This window comes from Schistocerca americana, chromosome 2 (assembly GCF_021461395.2).
Source record: "Schistocerca americana isolate TAMUIC-IGC-003095 chromosome 2, iqSchAmer2.1, whole genome shotgun sequence".
In the NCBI taxonomy this organism is placed as follows: Eukaryota; Metazoa; Arthropoda; class Insecta; order Orthoptera; family Acrididae; genus Schistocerca; species Schistocerca americana.
In genome coordinates, this window is record NC_060120.1 from 453110755 (window position 1) to 453137586 (window position 26832).

Here is a 26832-nt window from a genome sequence, read left to right on the forward strand (position 1 = left end):
AGTGGCAGACTCTGCAAGAGAGGCGCTCTGCATCGCGGTATAGCTTGCTCGCCAGGTTTCGAGAGGGTGCGTTTCTGGATGAGGTATCGAATATATTGCTTCCTCCTACTTATACCTCCCGAGGAGATCACGAATGTAAAATTAGAGAGATTAGAGCGCGCACGGAGGCTTTCAGACAGTCGTTCTTCCCGCGAACCATACGCGACTGGAACAGGAAAGGGAGGTAATGACAGTGGCACCGTTGGGTGGCTTGCGGAGTATAAATGTAGATGTAGATGTAGATGTACTTTCAGAAACGACTTCCTGAGACTTAAATCTATACTCATGTTAACAAATTTCTCTTCTCCTGAAACACTTTCTGTGCCATTGCTAGTCTACATTTTATATCCTCTCTACTTCGACCATCATTAGTTATTTTGCTCCCCAAATAGCAAAACTCATTTACTACTTTAAGTGTCTCATTTCCTAATCTAATACCCTCAGCATCACCCGAGTTAACTCGACTACATTCCATTATCATCGTTTTGCTTTTGTTGATGTTCATCTTATATCCTCCTTTCAAGACATTGTCCATTCCATTCAACTGCTCTTCCAGGTCTTTTGCTGTCTCTGACAGAATTAGAATGTCATCGGCAAACCTCAAAGATTTTGTTTCTTCTCCATGGATATTAATTCCTACTCCAAATTTTTCTTTTCTTTCCTTTACTGCTTGCTCAATATACAGATTGAATAAAATCGGGGATAGGCTACAACCCTGTCTCACTCCCTTCCCAACCACTGCTTCTCTTTGAAGGTCCTCGACTCTTATAACTGCCATCTGGTTTCTGTACAAATTGTAAATAGCCTTTTGCTCCCTGTATTTTACCCCTGCCACCTTCAAAATTTGAAAGAGAGTATTCCAGTCAACACTGTCCAAAGCTTTCTCTAAGTCTACAAATGCTAGAAATGTAGGTTTGCCTTTCCTTAATCTATCTTCTAAGATAAGTCGTAGGGTCAGTATTGCCTCACATGTTCCATTATTTCTATGGAATCCAAACTGATCTTCCCCAAGGTCAGCTTCTACCAGTTTTTCCATTCGTCTGTAAAGAATTCACGTTATTATTTTGCAGCCATGACTTATTAAACTGATAGTTCGGTAATTTTCACATCTGTCAACACCTGCTTTCTTTGGGATTGGAATTATTATATTCTTCTTCAAGTCTGATGGTATTTCACCTGTCTCATACATCTTTCTCACTAGATGGTAGAGTTTTGTTAGGCCTGGCTCTCCCAAGGCTGTCAGTAGTTCTAATGGAATGTTGTCTACTCCCGGGGCTTTGTTTTGACTTAGGTCTTTCAGTGCTCTGTCAAACTCTTCACGCAGTATCATATCCCCCATTTCATTTTCTTCTACATTCTCTTCCATTTCCATAATATTGTCCTCAAGTACATTGCCCTTGTATAGACCCTCTATATACTCCTTCCACCTTTCTCCTTTACCTTCTTTGCCCAGAACTGGGTTTCCATCTGAGCTCTTGATATTCATACAAGTGGTTCTCTTTTTTCCAAAGGTCCCTTTAATTTTCCTGTAGGCAGTATCTATCTTACCCCTAGTGATAAATGCCTCTACATCCTTACATTTGTCTTGTAGCCATTCCTCCTTATCCATTTTGCACTTCCTGTCGATCTCATTTTTGAGACGTTTGTATTCCTTTTTGTCTGCTTCATTTACTGCATTTTTATATTTTCTCCTTTCATCAATTAAATTCAATATATCTTCTGTTATCCAAGGATTTCTATTAGCCCTCGTCTTTTTACCTACTTGATCCTCTGCTGTCTTCACTATTTCATCTATCAAAGCTACCCATTCTTCTTCTACTGTATTTCTTGCCCCCCTTCTTGTTAATCATTCCCTAATGCTCTCTCTGAAACTCTCTACAACCTCTGGTTCTGTCAGTTTATCCAGATCCCATCTCCTTAAATTCCCACCTTTTTGCAGTTTCTTCAGTTTTAATCTGTAGTTCATGACCAATAGATTGTGGTCAGAGTCCACATCTGCCCCTGGAAATGTCTTACAATTTAAAACCTGGTTCCTAAATCTCTGTCTTAACATTATATAATCTAACTGAAACCTTCTAACATCTCCAGGCCTCTTCCATGTATACAACCTTCTTTCATAATTCTTGAACCAAGTGTTAGCTATGATTAAGTTATGCTCTGTGCAAAATTCTACCAGGTGGCTTCTTCTTTCACTCCTTACCCCCATTCTATATTCACCTACTATGTTTCCTTCTCTTCCTTTTCCTACTACCGAATTCCAGTCATCCATGACTATTAAATTTTTGTCTCCCTTCACTATCTCAATAATTTCTTTTATCTCATCATACATTTCATCAATCTCTTTGTCATCTGCAGAGCTAGTTGGCATATAAACTTGTACTACTGTGGTAGGTGTGGGCTTCATATCTATCTTGGCTACAATAATGCGGTCACTATGCTGTTTGTAGCAGCTTACCTGCATTCCTATTTTTTTATTCATTATCAAGCCTTCTCCTGCATTACCCCTATTTGATTTTGTATTTATAACCCTGTATTCACCTGACCAGAAGTCTTGTTCCTCCTGCCACCAAACTTCACTAATTCCCACTACATCTAACTTTAACCTATCCCTTTCCCTTTTAAGTTTTTTAACCTACCTTCCTGATTAAGGGATCTGACATTCCATGCTTCGATCCGTAGAACACCAATTTTCTTTCTACTGATAACGACGTCCTCCTGAGTAGTCCCCGCCTGGAGATCTGAATGGGGGACTATTTTACTCCAAAATATTTTACCCAAGAGGACGCCATCATCATTTAACCATACAGTAAAACTGCATGCCCTTGGGAAAAACTACAGCTGTAGTTTCCCCTTGCTTTCAGCCGTTTGCAGTACCAGCACAGCAAAGCCGTTTTGGTTAGTGTTACAAGGCCAGATCAGTCAATCATCCAGACTGTTGCCCCTGCAACTACTGAAAAGGCTGCTGCCCCTCTTCAGGAACCACACATTTGTCTGGCTTCTCAACAGATAACCCTCTGTCGTGGTTGCACCTACGGTACGGCTATCTGTATCGCTGAAGCATGCAAGCCTCCCCACCAATGGCAAGGTCCATGGTTCATGGGGGGAGCAGGGGGGGGGGATCAAAAACATATTCTCCTGTAATTCTTCCTTCTATCTCTTTCCCTGTAACAACAGTTCCAATCCCCTATGATTATTAGATTTTCATCTCCCTTTACGTACTGAATTATATGTTCAATATCCTCATATACTTAATCTGTCTCTTCATCTCCTGCAGGCGATGAATACATGTGTACCTGAAGTATTGATGGTGGTGTTGGTTCACTGTTCAATCTAATAAGAACAACTGTATCACTGAGCTGTTCACAACAACTCACTCTGTGCCCTGCATTCCTATTCATAATGAATCCTACTCCTGTTACACCATTTCTGCCAATCCTTATATTACACTACATTCATCTGCCAGAAATTTCACTTCTCTGACCTCTACTACATCTAGACTGATCTAGCCTACATGACCCAAAGTACCTCCAGTATCTGTAGCCTTAAAGTGGAATTCAATTTTAATGATCGGGATATAGTTTAACCATAATATGATAAAGCTTTTAAAATACTCGCTGAGCTCTTCTTAATTTGTGCATTTCAAGAAAACATAAAGCAGGAAAAATTAAATAACTAGGACAGTAAAGTGACTTTTCATGCCACACAGGAATTTAGAAAATTCCACCTGTGACAAGAAAAGATAGAAACTAAGTTTATGATTTTTAACCGTTAAAGTTTTCTTATCAGGAACTTAGAATAAAGAAAGAAAGAATGACAGAAAATCAAACAATGGAAAATCCAGGATGGAATAATGACAGTATTATGAAAAGGATGGATTGCTATTCACCATATAGTGGAGATTTTGACTCGCAGACAGGCACAAGAAAAGACTGTTATACATCTGAGCTTTCAGCCAAAAAGCCTACTTCTAAAGTAGAAACACATACACACATTCCAGCAGGCACAATTCACTCACACATGACCATTGTCTGTGGCCACTGAGGTTTGACTGCAAGCAACTGCACATGCCATGCACTTCACAGTGGTTTGCTTAGTATGGATGTAGATGTAGATGTAGACAGAGGTACTGATGTAGCCATCTTTGAAGTGGAGGTCAACCTTGAGGAAGATGACTTGTGGGGCTGAGGAGGACCAGCTGAAATAAGTGAGGGAGAAGATGTTGAGGTTCAGGAGGAATGTGGATAGGATTACCTCACCCTCAGTCCAGATCACACAGGTGTCATCAATGAATCTGCACCAGGTTATGGGCTGCGTTTCTGGTTGGTTAGGAGAAATTCCTCTAGATGGCCCATGAATAGGTTGACAAAGGATAATGCCATGTAGGTGTCCATTGTTGTACTGTGGATCTGTTTCTAGGTCATGCCTTCAAAGATAAAGTAACTGTGGATGAGGATATAGTTGGTCATGGTGACCAGGAAAGGGGTTGTAGGTTTGGTTTTAAGGTAAATTTATTGAAGGAATTTGACAGGAAAAGTAATCCAGACATGCTGTTAGGTATTAATAATTTAGTATCAATGATGCATTTTTGTACCCAAGTTTATAGCAGAACTCTTATATGTGAACATAGACCTTCCCAGCACACACTGCTAATAAAATCTTCTCAGGCTTCCATCCGGATGGCTACACTGAAATTCTGTGATATTTCAATGACTGCCTCTCTCATCATCTTCTGGAGAGGTATTGAGATTGTGGGGGTGCCCCATATATATGCCTGAGCGGAATTGCAGTCTCTACCCACCCCTTCGCCCAGGTGTGGGTCTGGTGACCTGTGGTCGGGGAGCTTGGACCACAGACAACATCTAGGCCATGTTTCAAACGTGAAAAAAAATTAAGGACATGCTTGGCTCGGTAATGGACAAATTACAATTGCAAATATCCAGTATATATCAGTATCTTGCAACACTGTGTGGAACGCATTAGATGCATATGTCTGGGGCATAAAGATACATTAGTGGCAGAACCCAGCCTCAATGAGGAACATACATTTGAACTTGATAAAACAAAAATATTGTGCCGAGCTAGTGGCTCTTGGAAGAGTATCATCAAACAATGTACTGAGATAAGGCTCCATGACAGTCTCAGCACTAGGGATGAGGGCTGTCAGCTATGTTTGGCATGATACCCTGCACTAACAACTTCGCACCAAGAATGCAGCCCGCAGTTGATGCTTCACAAGTTTGGGCAAGATGGAATGCAGCAAGAATAAAATTGCAGTCTGTGCTCCACACCACTGGTTGCCAGACCCTGCACTTGGAGGAAAGGGTGACGAGAGGCGTCCACCACTCAGGTATACATATGGGACACCCACACAATCTCTACAATTTTGCAGACAATGATGAGAATGATACTCAATGAAATGTCACAGAATTCTGATGGATGGAAGTTTGAGAAGATTTTATCGGTATTAGTCTTCTATACAAGATCTGTTCAAAAAATTCTGGAACATTCATAATTTTGTGCCAATGGTGTGTTGAAGGGAACTGTGGTTGACATGCCTGCAGATGCCTGTGTTTAATATATAACTGCCAGAAGTTTCATTGTCGTATGTCTGTTGGTTATTGTTCAGTACTGTATTGAATAGAACATTGTGTTGCACAGTTTGCGAATTTCGAGCAAGATGGCAGAGTTAGAGGGGTGACGTGTCTGTAATAAATTGTGCATGAAACTCAAGAAAACCTTTACGGAGATGCACCAAAAGATGCACAAAGCCTATGGTGATGCATGCTTAAGCCATACTCGGTGTTATGAGTGGTTCACATGGTTTAAATATGGCTGGATAGAAGTTAAAGATGAACGGTATTCAGGACACCCTTCAAAGTCTACTAATGACACTCATGTCAAGAATGTCAATGAAATTGTGTGTGCCAATCGAAGACTGACAGTCTTAAGAGATTCCAGAAGAGTGTAACATTTCAGTTGGATCATGGCATGAAATCATGACACAGCATCTGAGAATGCATTGTATTGCCACCAAGCTCATCCCACAGCTCATTAGAAAAGACCAGAAAGACCTTCACCTCACAATCTGTGAAGAGCTTTTAGATCACACAAATGAGAATAATATGTTCCTTAAGAGAACCATTACTGTTATGAGACATGGGTCTATGGTTATGATATTGAGACCAAGGTTCAGTCTTCACATTGGGTCGGGAAAGGTTCTCCAAGACCAAAAAAATGCTCAACAATTCAGGTCAAATGTCAAACCCATGCTGATAATTTTCTTTGACTTTGAAAGGATTGGCTCATCATGAATTCGTGCCACAGGGACAAGCTGTTAATCAATGGTACTATCGGGACGTATTGTGATGCCTGCGAGAAAACATGAGAAGGCAATGGCCTGGAATGTGGTGAGACAATTCATGGCTCTTGCATCATCATAAAGCACCCACACATTCATCACTATTGGTGCATGACTATTGCACAAAAAATGGAACCACTGCCTCACCTTCTGAACTCTCCAGACCTGGCCCCTGTGAACTTTTTTCTATTTCCAAAGTTGAAAGCACCATTGAACGGATGAAGATTTGCAACGATAGACAAGATGAAAGGAAATTCAGAGACGGCACTTCGCACGATCCAGCAAGAGATATATCAAGACCACTTCCAAAAGTGGGAACAATATTGGGAGCAGTTTATCAATTGTGGAGGAGAGTATTTCGAAGGAGAGCATGCAAAATAAGTAAAAGGTGAGTACAGAAAAATTTTGTGGACAAAGTTCTGTAATTTTCTGAATGGATCTTGTATAATGTAGTCACACAATATGAGGAAGTTATACAAATGCATTTCTTGTGGTAAAGGAAATCATAATGCACAGTCACTCACGCAACTTAGCTCCATGCACTATTCAAAAACACTAAAAAAAAACAGTGAGGCTAATTAATGTCAAAACTATTTGAAATTTTTAAGAAATCTTAAAAGGTGGGATGATGATTTACAATGAGCCTAATGCTAGCAGTAAATTCAACATATTTCTTAATGAGTTTCTATCGATTTTTTAAATTAGTTTCCCTAAAAAGATGAATAAATGTAATAATGGCAAGTCATTAAAGAAATTTGAATAATTATAGGTATCAGAATATCTTCACAACAAAAAAGGGAGATGTGCAATATGACGGGAACAAGTAATTATTCAGAAATTCTTTCATATTATAATCATTACAGTAACATATTACGAAAAGTTGTAAAAGCTCCATTAGTATGCACATCTTTCCTGAAATTGACTGATCATACAATAAAATCAAATCAGTATGGAAAAGTAAGATGGAAGAAGCCTTGTAAGTAGACTTTATTTCTGTTAAAGAGAATAGGAGCATTGTAAATTACAGTTAATGTGTAGCAAGTATTTTTAATGATTAATTTTTGAAATAGGTGATAAAATTGGTGTAGATAGTTCAGGTGAGAAAAGCAAAATATTAGACTAATGTACCAATACAGAGGATATTTAGTGAAATAAAAATTAATCTCTCATTCCCATCTGAAATAAGGAAGATAATTATGATCACAAAAAGAAAATAGTTATATGGGGTGGATAATATCTCCCATAAGATACTAACAACATGTGACCCTATAATATGGTATGTTCTTAGTCACTTACGTAATATATAATTAATTCAGCATGTTTCCCAAGACAGATTAAAACACCACATCGTTAAGCCTATATAGAAGAAGGGCACTCCACAGTCTCAATGGCAGTGTCATTCCTTACATGATTTTATAAATTTTGTAAAAGGTAATGGACTCCAGGGTTGTCAGTCACCTGTGTAACAGTGGGAAACTTAGCCATCACAGTATGGATTTCAAAAGGACAGTTGTTTGTATATGATCCTCCAGGTGTTCTCAGAATCACTGATTAATGGTGTACTTCCAAGTGTACAGATGAATTGTTGTTTCACATTTAGGGTCAGTATTTCAATGACAACCCATCCATCATCTTTAGGTGCTATGAGTTGAATTGTTATGTGTATTTGCCACCTGGACTCCAACCAGTGTTGATCACATGTTGCTATTTATAGGTGAGTGTGAATTTCTCTCTCAATGTGTGGTTTCATTCTTATTAAGAAATGTAAATCAGAAAGTTATCCTAGTTTGTTTGAGCAGTAAAAAGAGGGATACCACATCACCAGTATAGGGAGAAATTACAACGAGAGTCCCACAGAGTTAGATTATTGGTCCACTAGTGCCCTTGCCTTATTTTAAATTACAATGGGTGTCCCACAGGGTTAGATTATTGGCCCCATTACTGCTCCTGCCATATGCTAATGATCTGTCATTTTATTTGAAACAGGAGTAAGATGTTTTGTGAAAGTTCTGATTGGTTTTGCACAACTAACTTTAAACTTTCGCAAATCAATTTGCCGTCAGGGCGTGTGGAATAACTACGAAAGTATTATCAAAAAAACTGCCAACTCCTTTTAAACTAGTACACCAACAAGGACCAATAAACAGATTAGAGAGTTCTAAAGAGTTAGGTTTGCATGTCGATGAAAACTTAAAACTGGAAAAACCACTTAGTACACCTGCTGAAACATTTAAGTTTGGCTATTTTTGCCACAAGAATAATTGCCAATCCGAGACATGAATCTTGGAATAGCAGCAAAACAGAGAGTAAATGGGATCAGTTCAAAGGAACTAGAAAGCAGGCAGGAAGAGTTCTTCAAAGAATCAAATGAAAAGCAGATAAAGGTGAACTGGATGAAATAGAATAAAGCTTCACAAAAAATAACACAGAAGACTATTCTAGTGTGTTCAAAAGTGAAATGAGAAGATACACTATCAGAGGACTAACTTTCAAATTGTCAGAGTGGCAGTGACTCACAAAGATAACTGCAGATCTTAGTTGAGTACTTCACTCAGTTATTGAGCTACAGAATATCACAAGAGAGACTAGAAACAAATGAGCCTAAAGCATTCAACAGTCATAGGATGTATCACAAGAAGATGTATGAAGTGTGATCAAGGAGCTAAAGAACAATAAGGGGGCAGGAGAAGCTCAAGTATTTGCTGAAATAGTAATATGGGCAAGTAATAAGATAGTAGCAAACATCTCCATACTCGTGAAAGATATATGGGAAAAGGGGAAAATACCGGAGAAGGAAATAACATGCCCATCTCTAGAAAGGAAATCTCAAATATTTGAATAACTACCAAGGACTATCAAGATAACCAGTCACTTGCAAGATATTCTCAAAATTCCTGCTAAATAGGGTGTAAAAGCTGACAGACAGCTAATTACCAAGCAGAATTTATAAAAGGAATGTTATGTACTGAACTGACACTCAAGCTGAATTTCATCATATAAATAAGGAAACTAAGAAACAAAAGGATGATCTTGGCAATTGTGGATCTTAAGAAGGCACAATAGAAAGACAAATACTATTTAAAATTTTAGATAAATTCTGTGCAGACCACAAGACTGGGGTACTCACAACAAATACCAATTCTGAAGTGTGATTCCATGGAGAAATATCAGATCCTTCTGAGTCAAAAGAGGATGGATACAGGGTCATGAGCCAATTGTGGCTGCTGCGTAAGAGCACGTAAACGCCCTAAGTTTTGACACTGCGTGTATTTACGAGTTATTTTCATTTGAGCACTGTTAAATGTAACATATATGTGGTAATTTGAAATATACAGCACGTAAATCTATGATGCTGTACTACATTGCTGCTCCTCTGGACTCTGTGAAATTGCGATCAGGGTCAGGAACACATCTTCAGTTGCACATGTTTTAAGATGTTTTTGCACATGTGCAGCTGGTCTGACATAATTTCATTATGGGTCAAATAATATGGATTTGATAAGCAACATGCATGGTTCATGGTGTGCACAGCTTGGCCTTACCAGTCAACTACAAATTTATGTTAATGCCACTAGGTGGTAGTACTTAGTAGCAGACATTTATCTTTGTTAGCTTGACAGTTGGCATAAATTCCATTAAATGGTAGAAGACTCCTCCGAAAGCCGATTCACTCACTATATAGTAAAATTACATTGGATGTCATTATTATTATCATTGGCAATGGCTGCAGTTGTATAAATTTGTTCATAATCATAACCATTATACAGCAGATGCTATGTCACACATTCCATTTCATCTGAATCAAAAAAACCTGTGAACATCCAAAATGTACACTCATGAGCGACCACTGTGAAGGAGTTTTGCCAACACATTTTAATGTATTTCTCAAGAAAATAATCCAGGAATGGAGAAGATAATCCACAAAGGAAGATGTGAGAGATGTAAGACTGGATTACAATGAAGACAATATGAATACAAACACCTTAGCCTTCATTGATGACATAGTTATCCTAAATGCCACAGGAGACCAGGTAAATACACTCAAACAAAAACTACATGAAACACACCAAAATATATGTCTGGAAATATCGTTTGAAAAGACACAAGTAAGGAAAATTAGTATGGAGTAGAAAACAACATCTTGAATAATTAAGAAGGTAGGCAAATTCAAATACCTGGGAGAACGAATGTAGCCAAATGGACAGGATGAAAAGCAAAAAAGAATATGGTTAAGAAACTATAACTGGCTTCCAAACATACACAAGCAATTTACAACAAAAATTCAGTATCCACCAGAGTAGAACTGAGCTACAGAAGCCCAGTGATAAGGCAACATGCATTATATGCAATTAAATGTACAGCTCATAAGTGGAAAACAGAAACTAAAGGAACTGGAAATATAAGGATTGTATTAAGATAGATATAAGGCCTCAGAAAAGAAGAGAACATTTGAAAGAAACGGAAAAATAAGAAGCTGTGCACATGAACCAATAAACTGACAGTTCAAAAACAGAAAAAGCATGAATCTTTGTTAGTACATCTCTAGGGCGAGCATCAAAAGATTAATCAGGAGGAGCTGAGCTAAGAAATCCAGGGCCACAAGCAGGAGTATCTGAGCTAAGAAATCCAGGGCCACCATAAATTGAGTGATAGAAGTTACAAAAGACTTCAAGTAACTGAGCTAGCCACATAAAACATAATGGAATAAGGCATGCTCAGAAAAATAATAGATATGAATTAAGCATTATAAAAACACAAAAATAGCAGAGGAGCTTAAGAGGCCATGACAGGAAGGCCCCAAATCAGAGCATGGGAAGGTTTTGTGAGTGGTAAAGGGGGGAAGCTCTTGAATCATGGGCTAAATGTTATTCAAAGAAAGCCCAAATACATGTGAAATAGACCTTATCAACAGAATTGAACCTTAATAGCACACTTGAACACAGTGAAGAGAAAGTACTCTTTGGAAAGAGAGTGTGTTTTAAAATATAATGTGGCATTCTTAATCTCAGTATATTGAAGACTGCAGAATCATTCTGTAAATTATATTTCCTTGGCTGTATACTTACCTTAGGGCATTTGAGCTCCCATGGAATATTGGCCATTGCGTCAACAGCATCAGCTCCACCAACTCCAATACAGAGGGCACCAAGCCCTCCACCATTTGTGCTATGAGAGTCAGTTCCAATCAGTAACAGTCCTGGGAATGCATAATTCTCAAGGATTATCTACAAAACAAGGAAACTACCATCATGTGCAATTCCAAAATTCCAGTACTCTATAAACATCATAAAATAAACAGTGGCTGGCGTATTTCAGCTTTCACAACTCTACTTACATGCACAATTATGTAACATGGAAAACTGCCTGATAGGAAAACAGAAAAGGAGTGGCAGAGGGTAGGTGGGGCATGGGACTGAGGGGTAGGAGGGAGGGGGGGGGGGGGGGGGGGGGAGAGAGAGAGAGAGAGAGAGAGACAGGGGCTGGGCAGGATGCGGATACAGAGGCGGAAAGAGAGAAGAGAGAGAGAGAAGTTTTATAATGATCCAACCCAGGTTTTTGGAGGCAATAATATTGTAAGGATCCAACCCTAAAGTGGTCTACTTGGAACACATTAGACAACAGAGACACTTCAAAATATTATTATGCATGGACTGAGACTGGCAGTTATCACACTGAACAGTTGCTTTTAGTTTAACTTATTGCTGTAAGATGTCAGTTGTTTACATCATTAAAAGACCCAGCATCAACTCCAAGAATTAGTATCTTGTCATAAAGCACTCTGATTAGGATCTTCTGCATCTGTATAACTTCCATTCTTAAGGTTTGGGGTATCCTGTATTTTACTAGAGGAAAAAGGATATACAGATTTTTGCTACTGTAAAGGAGCACAAGCCCCTATATCTCTGGTGAAATTGAAAAGTCAAGCATGTCATATTATGCCAGCACTAAGATACTTGCTACATTTCCTAATACCATCATCCATTCTCAGTACCTGTGGCAGAACGGAGCTCTCATATTAAACCATTGTTACTAATGCTTATTCTTAGCTAAGAGTAGCTACGGCTTGATGTAAGAGATGCTGCAGTTTTTCTAGTTTCTGAGATAAATCAATATTAGCATTGACTTTTTTTAAAACTGAAAAGTGTGAGGAGTAAACTAACCTGATGAATAATCCCAGCACCAGGTTTCCATACTCCAACTCCATACTTGGCACCAGCTGAACACAGAAAATCATATACTTCTTTATTTATATTTTGGGCTCTTGCAAGGTCTTTTTCATCACCCACCTAGAATGTTCCAAGTCTCACTCAGCTACTGTTCTTGTAAATATGACAATGATAAATTCAAGTAGAATACAAATTATCACTCTGCACTCAGTATATACACCTTCATGTATGCATGCATGCATGTATACACACACACACACACACACACACACACCTATTAATAACTAATTCTGCTTCTTTTTCCCTTTGCTTATTTCTCAAATCCTGTACTTTTTAAAGTAGTATACATGAATACATGAGGGAGGTGTTCAGATATTTGGACATCCATCAAACTGTTTCCCACTTATATTAATTATTCAGAGTGATATTCCTGGTGTGCTGATTCTAATGCTGCACTGAGTTTCATGTAGAAATATGTTGATAAAAAGTTACATTTAACTGAATATTCCACCTCATTATATAATGATAAAAACCTTGTAAGCTAAAATGTATTTCTAGGCATAAGGACACCACTTGTTATAAAAGGTACTCTATGCCACAAACTTTAAGTAATTCACAGAGTATAGATGTGGATGTACTCATACATGAAGAAGTATATCACCAATTTCGGACCTTATTTTATTTTTCAGATTCTATTATTATTAATTTCACAGAAGAATATAGATGTGAGAGGAGTTCAGCTTACTAAGGATAACATGAAATAACTTATTCTTTATTCTTCATTTGTCTGTGGATCATTTCTTACAACGATATTGGACACTTCATGTTCACATAAATTTCACATACAGAGCAGAAAAATACAGTGATACATACCAATATATGTATGATTGCATTTATAGTCTGTCTGTTACATATATTTGCTAGTTACAAAAAGATAGTACATTTACATACATTTCATAGAATTAAAAAAAAAAATGACGTTAAAAGTACATTATAAAAAATGTGTACTGGCACACTATTTAATTTTTTAATTCAAGATATTCTTTAACACTGTAAGGGAGAATATTGATCAGATGTCTTTTTAATTTTTTTTAAAAAAGAGACATACTTTCTATCATCTTTATACATTGTGGTAAACTGTTGTACAGTATGTGCCTAGCATTTACAGGTTCTTTGTCTGTTAATTTCAGCCTACTAAATTCTATATCATAGTCACTTTTTATTCTTGTATTATGTTCATGATATTCTTTGTTTAGCAGTGCAGTGCAGTTAGTTTTTAAATAGAAAATGTTATCAGTATATATATATACTGATACTACTGTTAAAATTTTTAGCTCCATGAATTTATTTCTGCAGGATTCTCTAGGTGGTACTTTTGCGATGCATTGTCTGTTCTCTTTTGTAATCTTAATACCCTTTGTGTGTGCATATTTGGAGCATTGCCCCAAACCAGGATGCTATATGAGAGGTGTGAATATACTAGTCCATAGTACATTGTTTGTAGAGTGCGTCTAATATGAAGAGACTTTTTTCCCTGAAATAATTGTTTCCACCTTTCTTATTTAGCAAAGCCTTCTCTTGCAGGTCATCTGTTGTAGAACTGGAAACAACAAATTAAGTGTCATCTGCATACATGACTACACTGTTAGATACTGTTTTGGTCATATAAGTGACATACAGAATGAAAAGTAATGGACCAAGGACGCATCTTGAGGAACCCCATATTTCACAGTTTCAGAATTTTAAAAGACACTTTTAACATTATTTTTCACTTTTTGCTTTATTTCTACACACTGCTTTCTATTTTCCAAAAATGATTAAATGATGTCTACTGCTTTCCCCCTTATACCATAACAATGGAGCTTTTCTAATAGGATGTTATGGCGTACACAATCAAATGCTTTAGATAGGTTCTGGAACATACCACAGTCTTTCTTCTGTTCATCAAGTGCTTTAGTTACAAGTGTCATGAATTCAGCTATTGCTGTTTTGGTAGATTTGCCCTTTCTGAATCCATGTTGTTCACCATTGAGAATATTGCATGTTTGTGTAAAATTTAACATTCTGTCTTTTATTATGGATCCTATTACTTTAGAGAGTACAGATGTAATAATTATAGGTCTAATTTCCTGGGTCTTTTTTGCAGCCTCCTTTATTTATATGGATTACTTTACTCTTTTTCAGGCACATTGGAAATATTCCTTTTGCTATAGAAAAGTTTATTGGGCAGGCTAATGGCTTTACTACCCATTATAAGCAGCATTTAATTAGTTTAGTGGATATACCATCTAGTCCCTCAGTGTTTTTTTTTTACTTCAGGTCTTCCAGTTTATGTGTTATGGAGACTGGATTGAGAACTTTTTGATAGGGAGGACACAGCATGTTATCTTGGATAGAGAGTCAGCATCAGATGTAGAAGGAACTTTGGATGTGCCCCAGTGTGTTGGGACCCTTGCTGTTTGAGTCATATATTAATGACCTTACTCACAATATTAATAGCAACCTCAGACTTTTGCAGACAATTCTGTTATCTGTAATGAAGTACTGCCTGAAAGAAGTGGCATAAATGGTGTCAGATCTTGATAAGATTTTAAAGTGGTGCAAAGACTAGCAACTTGTTTATGTTCAGAAACAAAAAATTGTGCACTTCACAAAATGAAAAAACGTATTATCCTATGACTATAGTACCAATGAGCCACACTCAGAATTAGGTAAACACCCGGGTGTAATACTTTGTAGGGATACAAAGTGGAATTATTACATAGGCACAGTTGTGGGTAAAGCAGGTGGTAGTCTTTGGTTTATTGGTGGAATAGTGGGGAAGTGCAATCAATCTACAAAGGAGATTGCTTACAAATTACTTGTGCAACCACTTCTAGAGTGTGTTGGACTCATACTAAATAGGACCAACAGGAGATATTGAGCATATACAGAGAAGGGCAGCATGAATGGTCACAGGTTTGTTTGACCCATGGGAGAGTGTTTCAGAGATGTTGCAGAAACTGAACTGGCAGACTCTTGAAGATAGATGTAAACTATCCTGAGAAAGTCTACTAACAAAATTTCCAAGATATGGCTTTAGATGATGATTGTAGGAATACACTATAACTCCTTATGTATCAGTCGCATAGGGATCATGAGGAAAAGATTAGAATAATTACTGCACACATTCAAACATGAGAGGAAACCCTAATAACTGGTACAATGGGATGTATCCTCTGCCATGCACTTCACAATGGTTTCCAGAGTATAGATGTAGCTTGACCTGTTACATGGTCACTCTATAAGCCACTTGTCTTCTAATGGATAGTCTTTTATTGTAAATGATACATACCTGTGCCTCAATAAGGTGATCACAATGTATTGTTGACGGGACAGCAACTTTTGGTACGCCTGATGAAATGAACTGTAGCATTGCCATTTGTGCAGTAGCATCATGCATTGCAACACGATCTGGCTTCAGCCGAAGATAGCTTGTGCCACGCTGAATGTCCTGCTTGTCTGGCTCATCCAGGTGAGAATACAGAACTTTCTCTGACAGTGTCAAAGGTCGACCAAGCCTACATTGAATCAAAAGAAAATACATACAGTATTTCATACTTTTAATGTGTTAAGTATCAGAATATGCTAATAATGCTCTGAACACTGACACTACTTTATTGTTTGGGCCTCAGTGGACAAATATGTTTGGTATAACACATATAAGGATATTCATTAGCCACGCAGAGTGGCCGTGCAGTTTGAGGCGCCATGTCACGGACTGCACGGCCCCTCCTGCCGGTTGTTTAGTCCTCCCTCAGGCATGGGGGTGTGTGTGTGTGTGTGTGTTGTTCTTAGCATAAGTTAGTTTAAGTAGTGTGTAACTCTAGGGACCGAAGACCTCAGCAGTTTGGTCCCTTAGGAATTCACACACATTTGAACATTTGATATTCAGTAAGTATATTAAATAAATGTTAAATAAGCTTAAAAATTTTGTATGACACTGACAAAATTTCAGCAAAGATAAGGTATGTTTTACAGGTTTTATCACACATTAAAGAACAAATATTAAATTTTATTAAAAATTCAGTGATACACACCTCCTTTTAACAATACCAATGTTCTCTTCAAGTTTCTGATAGGGTATGTAATTGTCTTTGTCGAATCTGCTCATAGCGATTTTGCGAGCTGCAGCAGCAAGGGGTGAAACATGGAAGCATCTTAGCTGAATATCCTTACAAGTGTCCAGCCATGGGATTCCCTGTTTGGAAAAATGTGGTAATCATTGTGCATCACTTTTAACAATGCAGATAAATGCCTACTTCAAACACTGCTCTATGTAAAAGTAAGGAACTAAAAGATGAAAACCACTTTTGAACCAAATGAATATATTAATTATGAAAATTCATATGAGTAATACTGTATTATATCTAAATCGAATATGGAAAATGTAGAAGTGTAAGCAGATCAAACTGGGATCATATGAAATGCTTTGTCATAGTGGGATCTCGCAGTTCAAACAGAAGAGGTAACTAAAAAATAAAATCAGGTAACACTACTAGAGACAATCCATGTTGTGGATGATGTAAGGTTTTCATTATTACTTTCAGTGAAAATAGGGGAAATGTGAGGGGGAGGCCGTAGGAGAGAGTATGATTTGCAGAGAATGAAGAATCGCAGCAAACATTATCATGTATTTGGAAGTATCATACAAAGGGAGTCAAAATATTCAGCTGCTGAAGTTCCTGTTTGTGTGACTACAGAAGAAAGAATAATAGATTGGTACTGTAAGCAGTGAAGGAAATTTTTCATCACATAAACTCAGGCAGCCTAGACAGATTATATATTGCAAGTATCTAATGAATAATTGAACACAGACTATGAAATACAATATACAGGTAACAAATTGCATTGCGCTTTGTAATGTAATACTTGACAGAAATTGTTTCCCGAGAAAAGCGTGGTATTCAGAATGTGAATAGTAGAGATAAATGAAATAATTAAAAAATCACACTGGCCAACCCCTCAATATCTGGACATGGTTTCACCTTATTTTTGCCACATGTTGAAGACAATCCAGACAGCACCCTCACTGATATTATATGTGCAATACATGTGTCTGACTAGCAGTGATTCCTCAGCAGGTGACACTGCTGCCACCTGGAAAGGTTTATATCAATAGTAGGTCAGTTGTCATAATGGTCTGGCTGATCTGTGTATAATGAGTAACGTAATAAATGCTGTAGGAAAATACACTGATCAGCCAGAACATAGTGACCACAGACCTACTATCGATATAAACCCATCCAGGTGATAGGAGATTGTGATGGCCCAGAGGTTTGGCACAAGCATTTAGGAAACTACACAACTTGTTGGGTGTTCAAGCAGTGCTGTGGTGAGTGTCTTTAACATGTGGTGAAACCAAGGTGAAACGACATCCAGATGTCTTGGGGTTGGGGGCCATCCCTCATTACAAATGTCGTCAGACATTGTAGGCTGGACAAACAGGTAAAGGAGGACAGGCAAGGCACTGTGGTGGAACTAACATCAGACTTTAATGCTGCAAAGAGTGCAAATGTGTCTGAACACAGTACACCAAACAGTCCTAATGATGGGCCTCTGCAGCCGACGACCCATGCATGTGCCAATGTTAACACTGCAACATCGGCAACTATGACTGAAATGGGCACGTGACCAACTGCACTAGGTGTTGGCACAGTGGCAGAGCATTGTATGGTCTGATAAATTCTGATACCATCTTCATCATGCCGATGGTAGGGCATGAATCCATCATCTTCTAGGGTAACAGCTCATTGACACCTGTACTGTGGGATGGAAACAAGCTGGCAGCAGTTCCGTTATGCTCTGGGGAACATTCACGTGGGCATCTATGGGTCCAGTGGAGCTTGTGCAAGGCCCCATGCACCCCTTCATGACGATCATGTTTCCTGATAGCAGTGACATTTTTCGACGTCAAAGGCCAGGAGTGAGATGGAATGGTTCAAGGAACACAGTGGCGAGTTCCAGTTGATATGCTGGCCCTCCATCTTGCCAGATCTGGAACCAACTGAACACATCTGGAATATGATCAAACATGCCATCAGAGCTCATTCCCAGAATTTACGAGAATTAGGTGACTTGTGTGTGCAGATGTGGTGCCAATTCCCTCCAGCGACCAACCAAGGCCTCATTGCTTCCATGCCATGATGCATCACTGCTTTTATCCAAGCCAAACATAGACATACCGGCTATTAGGTAGGTGGTCATAATGTCCTGGCTGATTAGTGTATACTTAAGTGTATTTCTTGCATCTCTTTTTAAGAGCAGGGAATATGTCAATGACACGTGTATCGAAGCCTATGATGTGGCATGTTAAGTCTCTCTCAATAGAGAGCGTTTCTAATACTGCTATTTGCTTTTGGCTCATAATGCTTTCCAGGAGAGGGAAAGCCCAGGCGTTATCATTTGTACAGTAACAGTCGTTTTAAGAAGTTAAATTACATCTGTAACATGCTTTGGCAGATTAGGTTCTAACAGGAACTGCAGATATCGGACAGCCCCTCTGAGAGTTTCAAACTATTTATTTGTGGAAAGTATCTGAAGCTCTTTCTCAGCTTACTTCATTCAAGAGAGGCATATATTTAACATGATCTCAGCAGAAATTGACTTGCATACAATAAAAACTCTTCAAAATTAGATAAATTTGATGTAGCAAAATGTCCTGAGAAGTCAATCTGAGCAATAATTGTGTCACATACTTCTTTCACAGAAACGATTTTGGAGTACCACAGAAACAGATTTTGGAATATGATTTTCCAAAATTTTATCTTTGTAGGATGCAGCAGCACTCTACAATTATACATTGTGTCAAAGATGCTGTTTTGGATTTTCTGAGTGGGACTTTCGAAATGTTCCACCTCATGTTGTGCTCTCAGTGGGTCCACCAATCATTTTTGTAATTGACTGTGTAGTAAATAATGTGGCATTAAATGATCAAATACATGTAGCCAAAATTGAAATGCTGGGCGGGTACTGTAACTTCAGACAGAGAACTCTTGTTTCAATAATTCTAGTAGTTTGTCAAAATTTGTGCTCAGTTCTCTCCAGGCATTCTACAAGTGAATATTTTTAAACACCCAACAAGTCATACACTTTACAAAAGGCTCATGCCAAGCCTCTAGACCATTACAATCTGCCCTTGGTCAAACTCAGACAGATCATGCACATTCCCCATTGACCCTCCCACATTTCCCCAACTCCCACTAAAAGTAATAATGAAAACCTTACATCATCCACAACATGGATTGTCTCTGGTAGTGTTATCTGGTTTTATTTTTTGTTACCGCTTCTGTTTGAACTGCAGGGTCCCACTGTGACACAGCATTTCATATGATTCCAGTTTGATCTGCTTAGACTTCTAGGTTTTCCATGTTCCATTTAGATATAATACAATATTATGATATGAATTTTTGTAATTAATATATTCAATTTTTTAAAACGTTCATTATGTTAAATAAATGTTAAATAGGTCTAAACATTTTGTATCACACTGAGAAAATTTCATTTTGTCCTTCAGAAGAGTCTGTACATCTGAATGATGATCCTTTATAATTATAACTTTTTGAAATAACTTTATCTATTTATCCACAGTATCCAGGAAATGTTCCTTTAAATGATTCTGCTAACGTTTCTACACATTGCTTTTAATAACTAATCCCAAAACCATTCTACAGCTTTACTCTAAGATAAAATAATATTTGATAACCACAACAAACTAAGAGAGTGTTGAAGTATCAGTTGTCTAACTAGTTATAACATATTACGTTGACAGCAATATTCGCTCAAGAGTGAGCAACATCCAACATACTGGAAAGTACATATTTGGAATATGCGTAGAGATGTAGCCTGGAAATAGTAAATGCTAAGTGCAGCATTGATTTCAGCAGTGAAATTTATAAGACCACAGAAAATTCTTGGATTTTGTTAGTCACATATTTTATTTATCTATTTAGCATCCATGGCATCATACAAATGATACTGAACTTGTCATTCACAGAAATCAAAAACAGGGAATGCAAAAAGTGAAATTGCCTGCAATACATAACAGTAAATTTACAATTTCTTTGCATATGAATAGCATATAGTAATTCGTTTCCCAGTAATAACTACATATAGAATAAATAGTAATATAGATAGTAAAGTAGTATAGTATAAACTGAAACATATGAAAATATAAACTTGTCACAGGATTTATCACACAATTGCATTACATATATTGGAGATTAGTTTATACAACCATTTCTTGATCTTCAACATATTCATTCACAGAAAAGCAACATTTATCAGTTAAAAATTTTTCAAGTTCTTGCTTAAAATTTATATCATCCTTTAAGTTTTAATGTACTGAGGCAATGCACTATAGAGTTTAGTAACCATATAGCTTGCATGAGTCTGAGTTTGTGCTCTTTTTCTTTGTTATATCTGGAGATCGCTCCTGTTCCGTGTGTTACACTAGTGACAGTTGGCATTTGTGTAGATATTACTTAGATTTTCTTTGGTTAAGAGTACATGTTTAAATATGCAGAATAAGTAGTCCTGATTTCTTGAAATGCAGTCTGCAGTCAGATTGTGTAGGACTGTGGGTAATTAGTAAAACAGTCCATTTTTTCGAGATATAAATTTCTTTTAAATCAAATTTCGAGCTTGGCCCAGAATACTATTCCAAATGAGGCAATAGAATGAGAATATCTAAAGTATGCCATTCTGATGCCTTCTAAAGTATTTGCAGTAACTCTCAGTGCAAAGCAGGGTGAGTAAAGTTTGTGTGTAAGGAATCTTATATGGTCAATTCATAACTTTACTATACACATTCCTAACAATTTTGGAAACTGTACTCTCTCTATTAGTCTGTCATCCACTTCTAGATTAATGTATTCATCCTGATTCATTTTACGAAACTGTGTGTAATTTATTTTCTTTGCATCCACTGTTAGTTTATTTGCACTAAACCAAGTCCCAATACTTTCCAGGATTTTATAACCAGTGTAATTAAATACTATTAGACATGTGTCATCTGCATATAACACAATTTAGGCTGTATCGTATTGTAACCGTAAGTCATTCACATGCATCAGAAAGAGTAGTGGCCCTAAGATGCTGCCCTGGGGTACTCCTAAAGGAATTTCTTATCATTTTGAACCCAATCTTATTTTTTTTATTTGAATTAACAGTAATGAGCTCTACAATCTGTGATCTCTTTTTGAGATGTACTGAAACCACATTGTAGCTCTTCCTGTAATACCTATTGCTTCCAGTTGATCAAGGAGGATTTCATGCAGAGGGTATTGAAGGCTTTAGATAGATCTAAATTGATTCGTACTACACTTTTGTTTCTCTCCAAATTTTTATTATTTCTTGGTGCAATATCTGTGCTGTGTTTTGCACAAAAACCACGTTGATTACAATTCCAAAATTCATCATTGTCTAGGTAACTAGTGGCTCTGAATTTCATCAGTTTCTCATTTTGAAGGCAGTAGAAAGAAGTGATATGGGACAGTAGTTTTCTGTTATGCATGTCTCCATTTTTAAATAGTAGTCTCACTGAAGAAACACATGTTCACTACAGGATAAATCTGCAATATGTGCTAAAGGTTTTGCAGTCTGCACTGCAGTCCTTATTATTATTGAAACCGGTACTTTATCTACATCTGCTGCCAGTTTTGGTTTAAAGTTCATAGACACCCTCATTACTCCCTGTTCATTTGTTGAAGGAAAGTTCATGCTACAAGCAACCCTTGAAGCCTGTATTATTTTTTGTATTGTGAATTTTAATTTTCGTGAATGGGCTACATTTAAAAAAATAGTTGTTAAAGTAGTTTGCCATTTCCTTCTTGCCTATAATTTTCACTGTTTTTAAGTGTTATTTCTTCCTCTTCTCAAATGATACTAGTTTCACTTCTTACAATTTCCCATTTGTTATCCAAATTACTGATTTATTTGTCATTATGCAGCAGCTTGGTCTTTGCAATTGCCTTTTGGTACATTTTCGTGTATGTTTTTACATAGACCACAAACTGTGGATCTGTGAACAGTTTGATTTCTTGGTTCAGTCTTTTCATGGTTAAACTGAATATTCTAATACCTGTAATTATCTAAGGTTTATGCATTTTTTGTTCTGAAGACTTAGACCTCAGTAACTTATTAGGGAAAAACATTTTAAACTGTGACATGAATATAGAAGAAAAGATTATATATGCATTATTCACACTTGGTTCTGATAGCCCATCTGCCTATCAGAAAAAATTCTTTTATACGTGTTGTGTGAACTTGTTTTTTATCACAGTCATTGGGGAACTGTAAGCACAAGAGCTATGTGATCAGATAAACCAAGGTCAGTGTTAATTAAGTCCACTTCATTGGAATCTAAGTTAGAGAATATATTATCTATGAGAGTCTGTGATGTATGTGTTATTCGAATATGACCTGTAATATGGGGGTAACATGTTAAAACTCTGTAAAATATTCAGAAAATGACCTTTAACTTATTATTGCACAGAAGATTTATGTTAAAATTCCCACAAAGAGGGACAGTAGCTTTTTCATTACACTCAAATGTTTAGCATTATTTCTAGTTTTGAAATAAATTTCTCTACACCTCCATACAGTGACCTGTACACAATCATTAATTTGTTCTCCTTTGCTTGCCATAGCAGCTGTTTAAAAATGCATTTCTACACTTAACTTCTCAATATCACATTACCTTTTGAATTTTGCCTCTGTCTTTGTATAAATGCAAACATCACCATACTGGGATTTTCCCTACAGTAAAAGCTAGTGTATAAAGATGTCGTTTCACTCATATTCCCTATGTGCTGATTACCTCGATGTTGAGCGCCCATAAGCCCCAACCCCCCCCCCCCCCCCATATTCCCTACACCAATGCATTCATCATGTCCATGAAGTTAAGGCTCAAAAGCAACACGTGTATGCAGTTCCAGTTTTAGAAAGAACATAACAATTTTTGTGAATATGATCATTGTGTCTTTCAATCAGCTATCTGTAAGTGCTATCAAGTTGTTCTTGAACATCACATTTCCTTAAAACATTGTATTCTGGCAATGCAGTCATGTGAGGTTTGGACTGCTCATGTTTGTGAATCTTTTATTTTAAGACCAATGTCATTTTGCATCCAGCATTCCTAAAAAAGAATTTTTTTTTTAAGTTCAAACTCAGAAATACAGTTCTCTCATACAAAACGCAGTAAGAACTAGTTGCAGTTTTGAACACAACTGCAACAAAGAATAAACAGATCTTTCCATTATTTTAGTTTTAAAAGTACAACTGCTTACAGGGATCGTCAATATTAGAGATACTGGTATTCTGAGTTGTGCAATAGCGTACATAAGAATTCATTTAGAAATCTGCTATTTAAGTCACGTTGGTGGAGTGACTTGGAAAGAAAATAAACAGTGTTCTGGTGCAGCCTGGAACCTAAAGGAGAAGCTGGAATGCAGGTTTTAGGTTATATAACTGGATTTTTCACAGACATTGAACCAAACAGGCAAGAACTGTGCACTAGTTTCTAAGATAGTGGCGGACTTTGGCAGGATGGTTCAAATACATTACTAAACATTTATGTCACAGAGTAGTGAATATTTAAGTGTGAATTCAGTATTCAGTTGCAGGTCAAACTGACACTGCTTCTTGCCATAAAGTGATGATGCATGCATGGTATAAGCCTGACGGAGCACTTCAATATACCAATCTGTACTGTGTCATTTACATTTGGAGATAAAGTGCACTCTGCTGAAGTGAAAAAAGAATATGGCTTTGGTTTTAAGTCCATTACACAGGTAGGTGTGTGCAGTGATTTCCAGTAGTCAAAACAAGAGTGAGAAACAGGGTTCAAACTTTTTTTAAGAAAACTACACAAGTCATGAGTGTGTTGCAACATGTTTTGGGGCAGTTTGTGGATGCAGTCAGTTTCATGTGTATGACAGATTGTTTACCACTTGGAATAAAAGTCCTTAACATCAAATTAGAAGGGAATTTAGGCAGCTCTATCACACACCACTGTGAGAGGTTCACTGTGTAGGCTCAGCAGTGGAGTACAGGAACTGGGACTGAGATGTTAAAGTGAGTGTTTGATACAACATCCTGTAAACATACTTATTTACTGGTTGCCCAAAATTTCAATTGACTGTCAATTACTGATATATCCAGTTGCATTGAGACCATGAGTACAAAGGCCTTCTGATTGGTTGACAGAACTTTTCAGTTTGTGCTTATTGGGTGACAATTACATAAGCAGTTGTGAGGACTTAATGCTGAATGATGGGACAATGCACTTATTCAGCTTCATCTCAAGAGCCCAAAGCTAGATCTTGTGGTCTGGTTGCCTACAGATGTAATTTGTAGTCACATGAGATACACACTTATGGATCTCTCAGCATCCAAAAATGTACAGATTTATATAAGTGATAACATTCTTTCAACAGTTTTTTTCAGTCTGGCACATCTTAATTTTCTTTTCAGAAGGACAAGGAAAAGTATAGTCTTTCGATGCATCTTTCCTTTTTGGCATAATTTCTTGTCCAGAACCACAAAAGTACATAGAAAAATGGCTGAATACTGTCCTTCCGGAAGAGTGACTGCACGATAATGTAACGTATTTAATGTCTTCTCCACAATTTATAGGAATCACTAGCACCCTACTGCCACCAGATCAGTAGGACACTACTACTGATAATGTCTATATTGTTTAGACAATATGTTAAACAATTAGAACCATACCATTCTGGTTTTTCGGGGCTGAAGGATGTGCTCCTATATCAGAAATACCGTTAAATTATATTACTATGTATAACCACAACATATAAGGACACACACAATTACCACTCGAGTAGCGTATGGTACCTACTGTACTGTTCTCCAGTGGATATTGTCGTGCACAAAACATGTCTTTGTTGTCAACCTCAAATTAATGGCGTGCTGCAATCTCATTAGCTAATGCAACAAACATTAAAGAAAAGTGCAGTCAGGAGAAAACATAGTAACAAATAATATCTTTCTTTGGAATAGGGCCCATATTTTTGTATGGATCCCCAGTAATTGTGGCACATGGATCTAGCCTCAACCACACACAGTGCTATCCCTTTAAGTAAGAGTGACATACATATAGCACTTGATTTTTCTGGTACTGTGACATTCCAGGTGTGTTTTTAAATTTAGACATCTTAAATCCTTATTCTAACACTTTTTCGTCAGAGGTAATGGTATGACATAGCAACACATACCATTACAAATCAAGCACTTCGTGTGTATATTGTATAACTTTTTCACATGATTCATTTGTATGAATATTTACTGCCCCATACCTCATTGTAGACATAGAAATGCATAATAAATTCAACAGGTTTATTCACTGCTATTCAAAAAAGGTACATACTAACATGTATTTCATTGTTATTCTGGAAAACACCTATTGACTAAAGGGTTAACGGTAAACTGACCGATGCCAGGTGGGAGGGAGGGGGAGCGGAGGAAGCAAGTCCAACTTCAAAGAGTGCTATGGGATCAGGAGCCGTGCAGGCGAAACCAGCCCCTCCTGCCTCCCGCAGTGTAGGCAGCTTAACCTGCACTTCATGCTTCTGTGAAATCAAAAGTCACTCATGGAGGTAAAGATAACTTAAATGTTGTTCATAATCAAAACTGAATCATCTTATGTACTACATGTTCAATGAGGAACCAAACTGCAACAATTACGTACACTGAGCACCAGGAAAGGAAACAGTACAAAATAGAGTGAAGTACATGATACAGTTTACATTGTAGTCAACAATGAGTACCTCACACAGTACTGTTAGCTAGCTAAGGTTAGCTGCAGCCAAAAACAAATGACCACTGGGCAAAGCTTTCCAATGTCTGCTGACTTTTACCGATTCGGGAATAGGGAGTTGACTGCTTAGCCTGTAGTTGGAGCGGTCGAGTTTGGGCTTGTTCTGCACATCTACATCACACATTCACAGACAGCCAAACAGTGTTCATAAATGTTCTCAGTGCTCTGCTGTGAATGTCATAGCCAATGTGAGCATTAAACATGACTGTAGCGAGTTATTTAGTGAATTTCTATTCCACCTGTTGTGAGTTGCCACAACTGATGGTGGTCGTAAATGACAAATTCTGCACAAGCAAGCAAGAGACATAATTTGTAGTATACACACTGTCTTCAAGCACAGAGAATGTGTATGCACTTACTGCAACTGGCAATAATGAAATCCCCGTGTGTCT

The 26832-nt window shown here is 37.5% G+C and overlaps 1 pseudogene; it reads right to left on the reverse strand.

Annotated features, from left to right (window-relative positions):
- LOC124595261 overlaps positions 1 to 26832 on the reverse strand; it is a 162188-nt pseudogene that overhangs the window by 103627 nt on the left and 31729 nt on the right.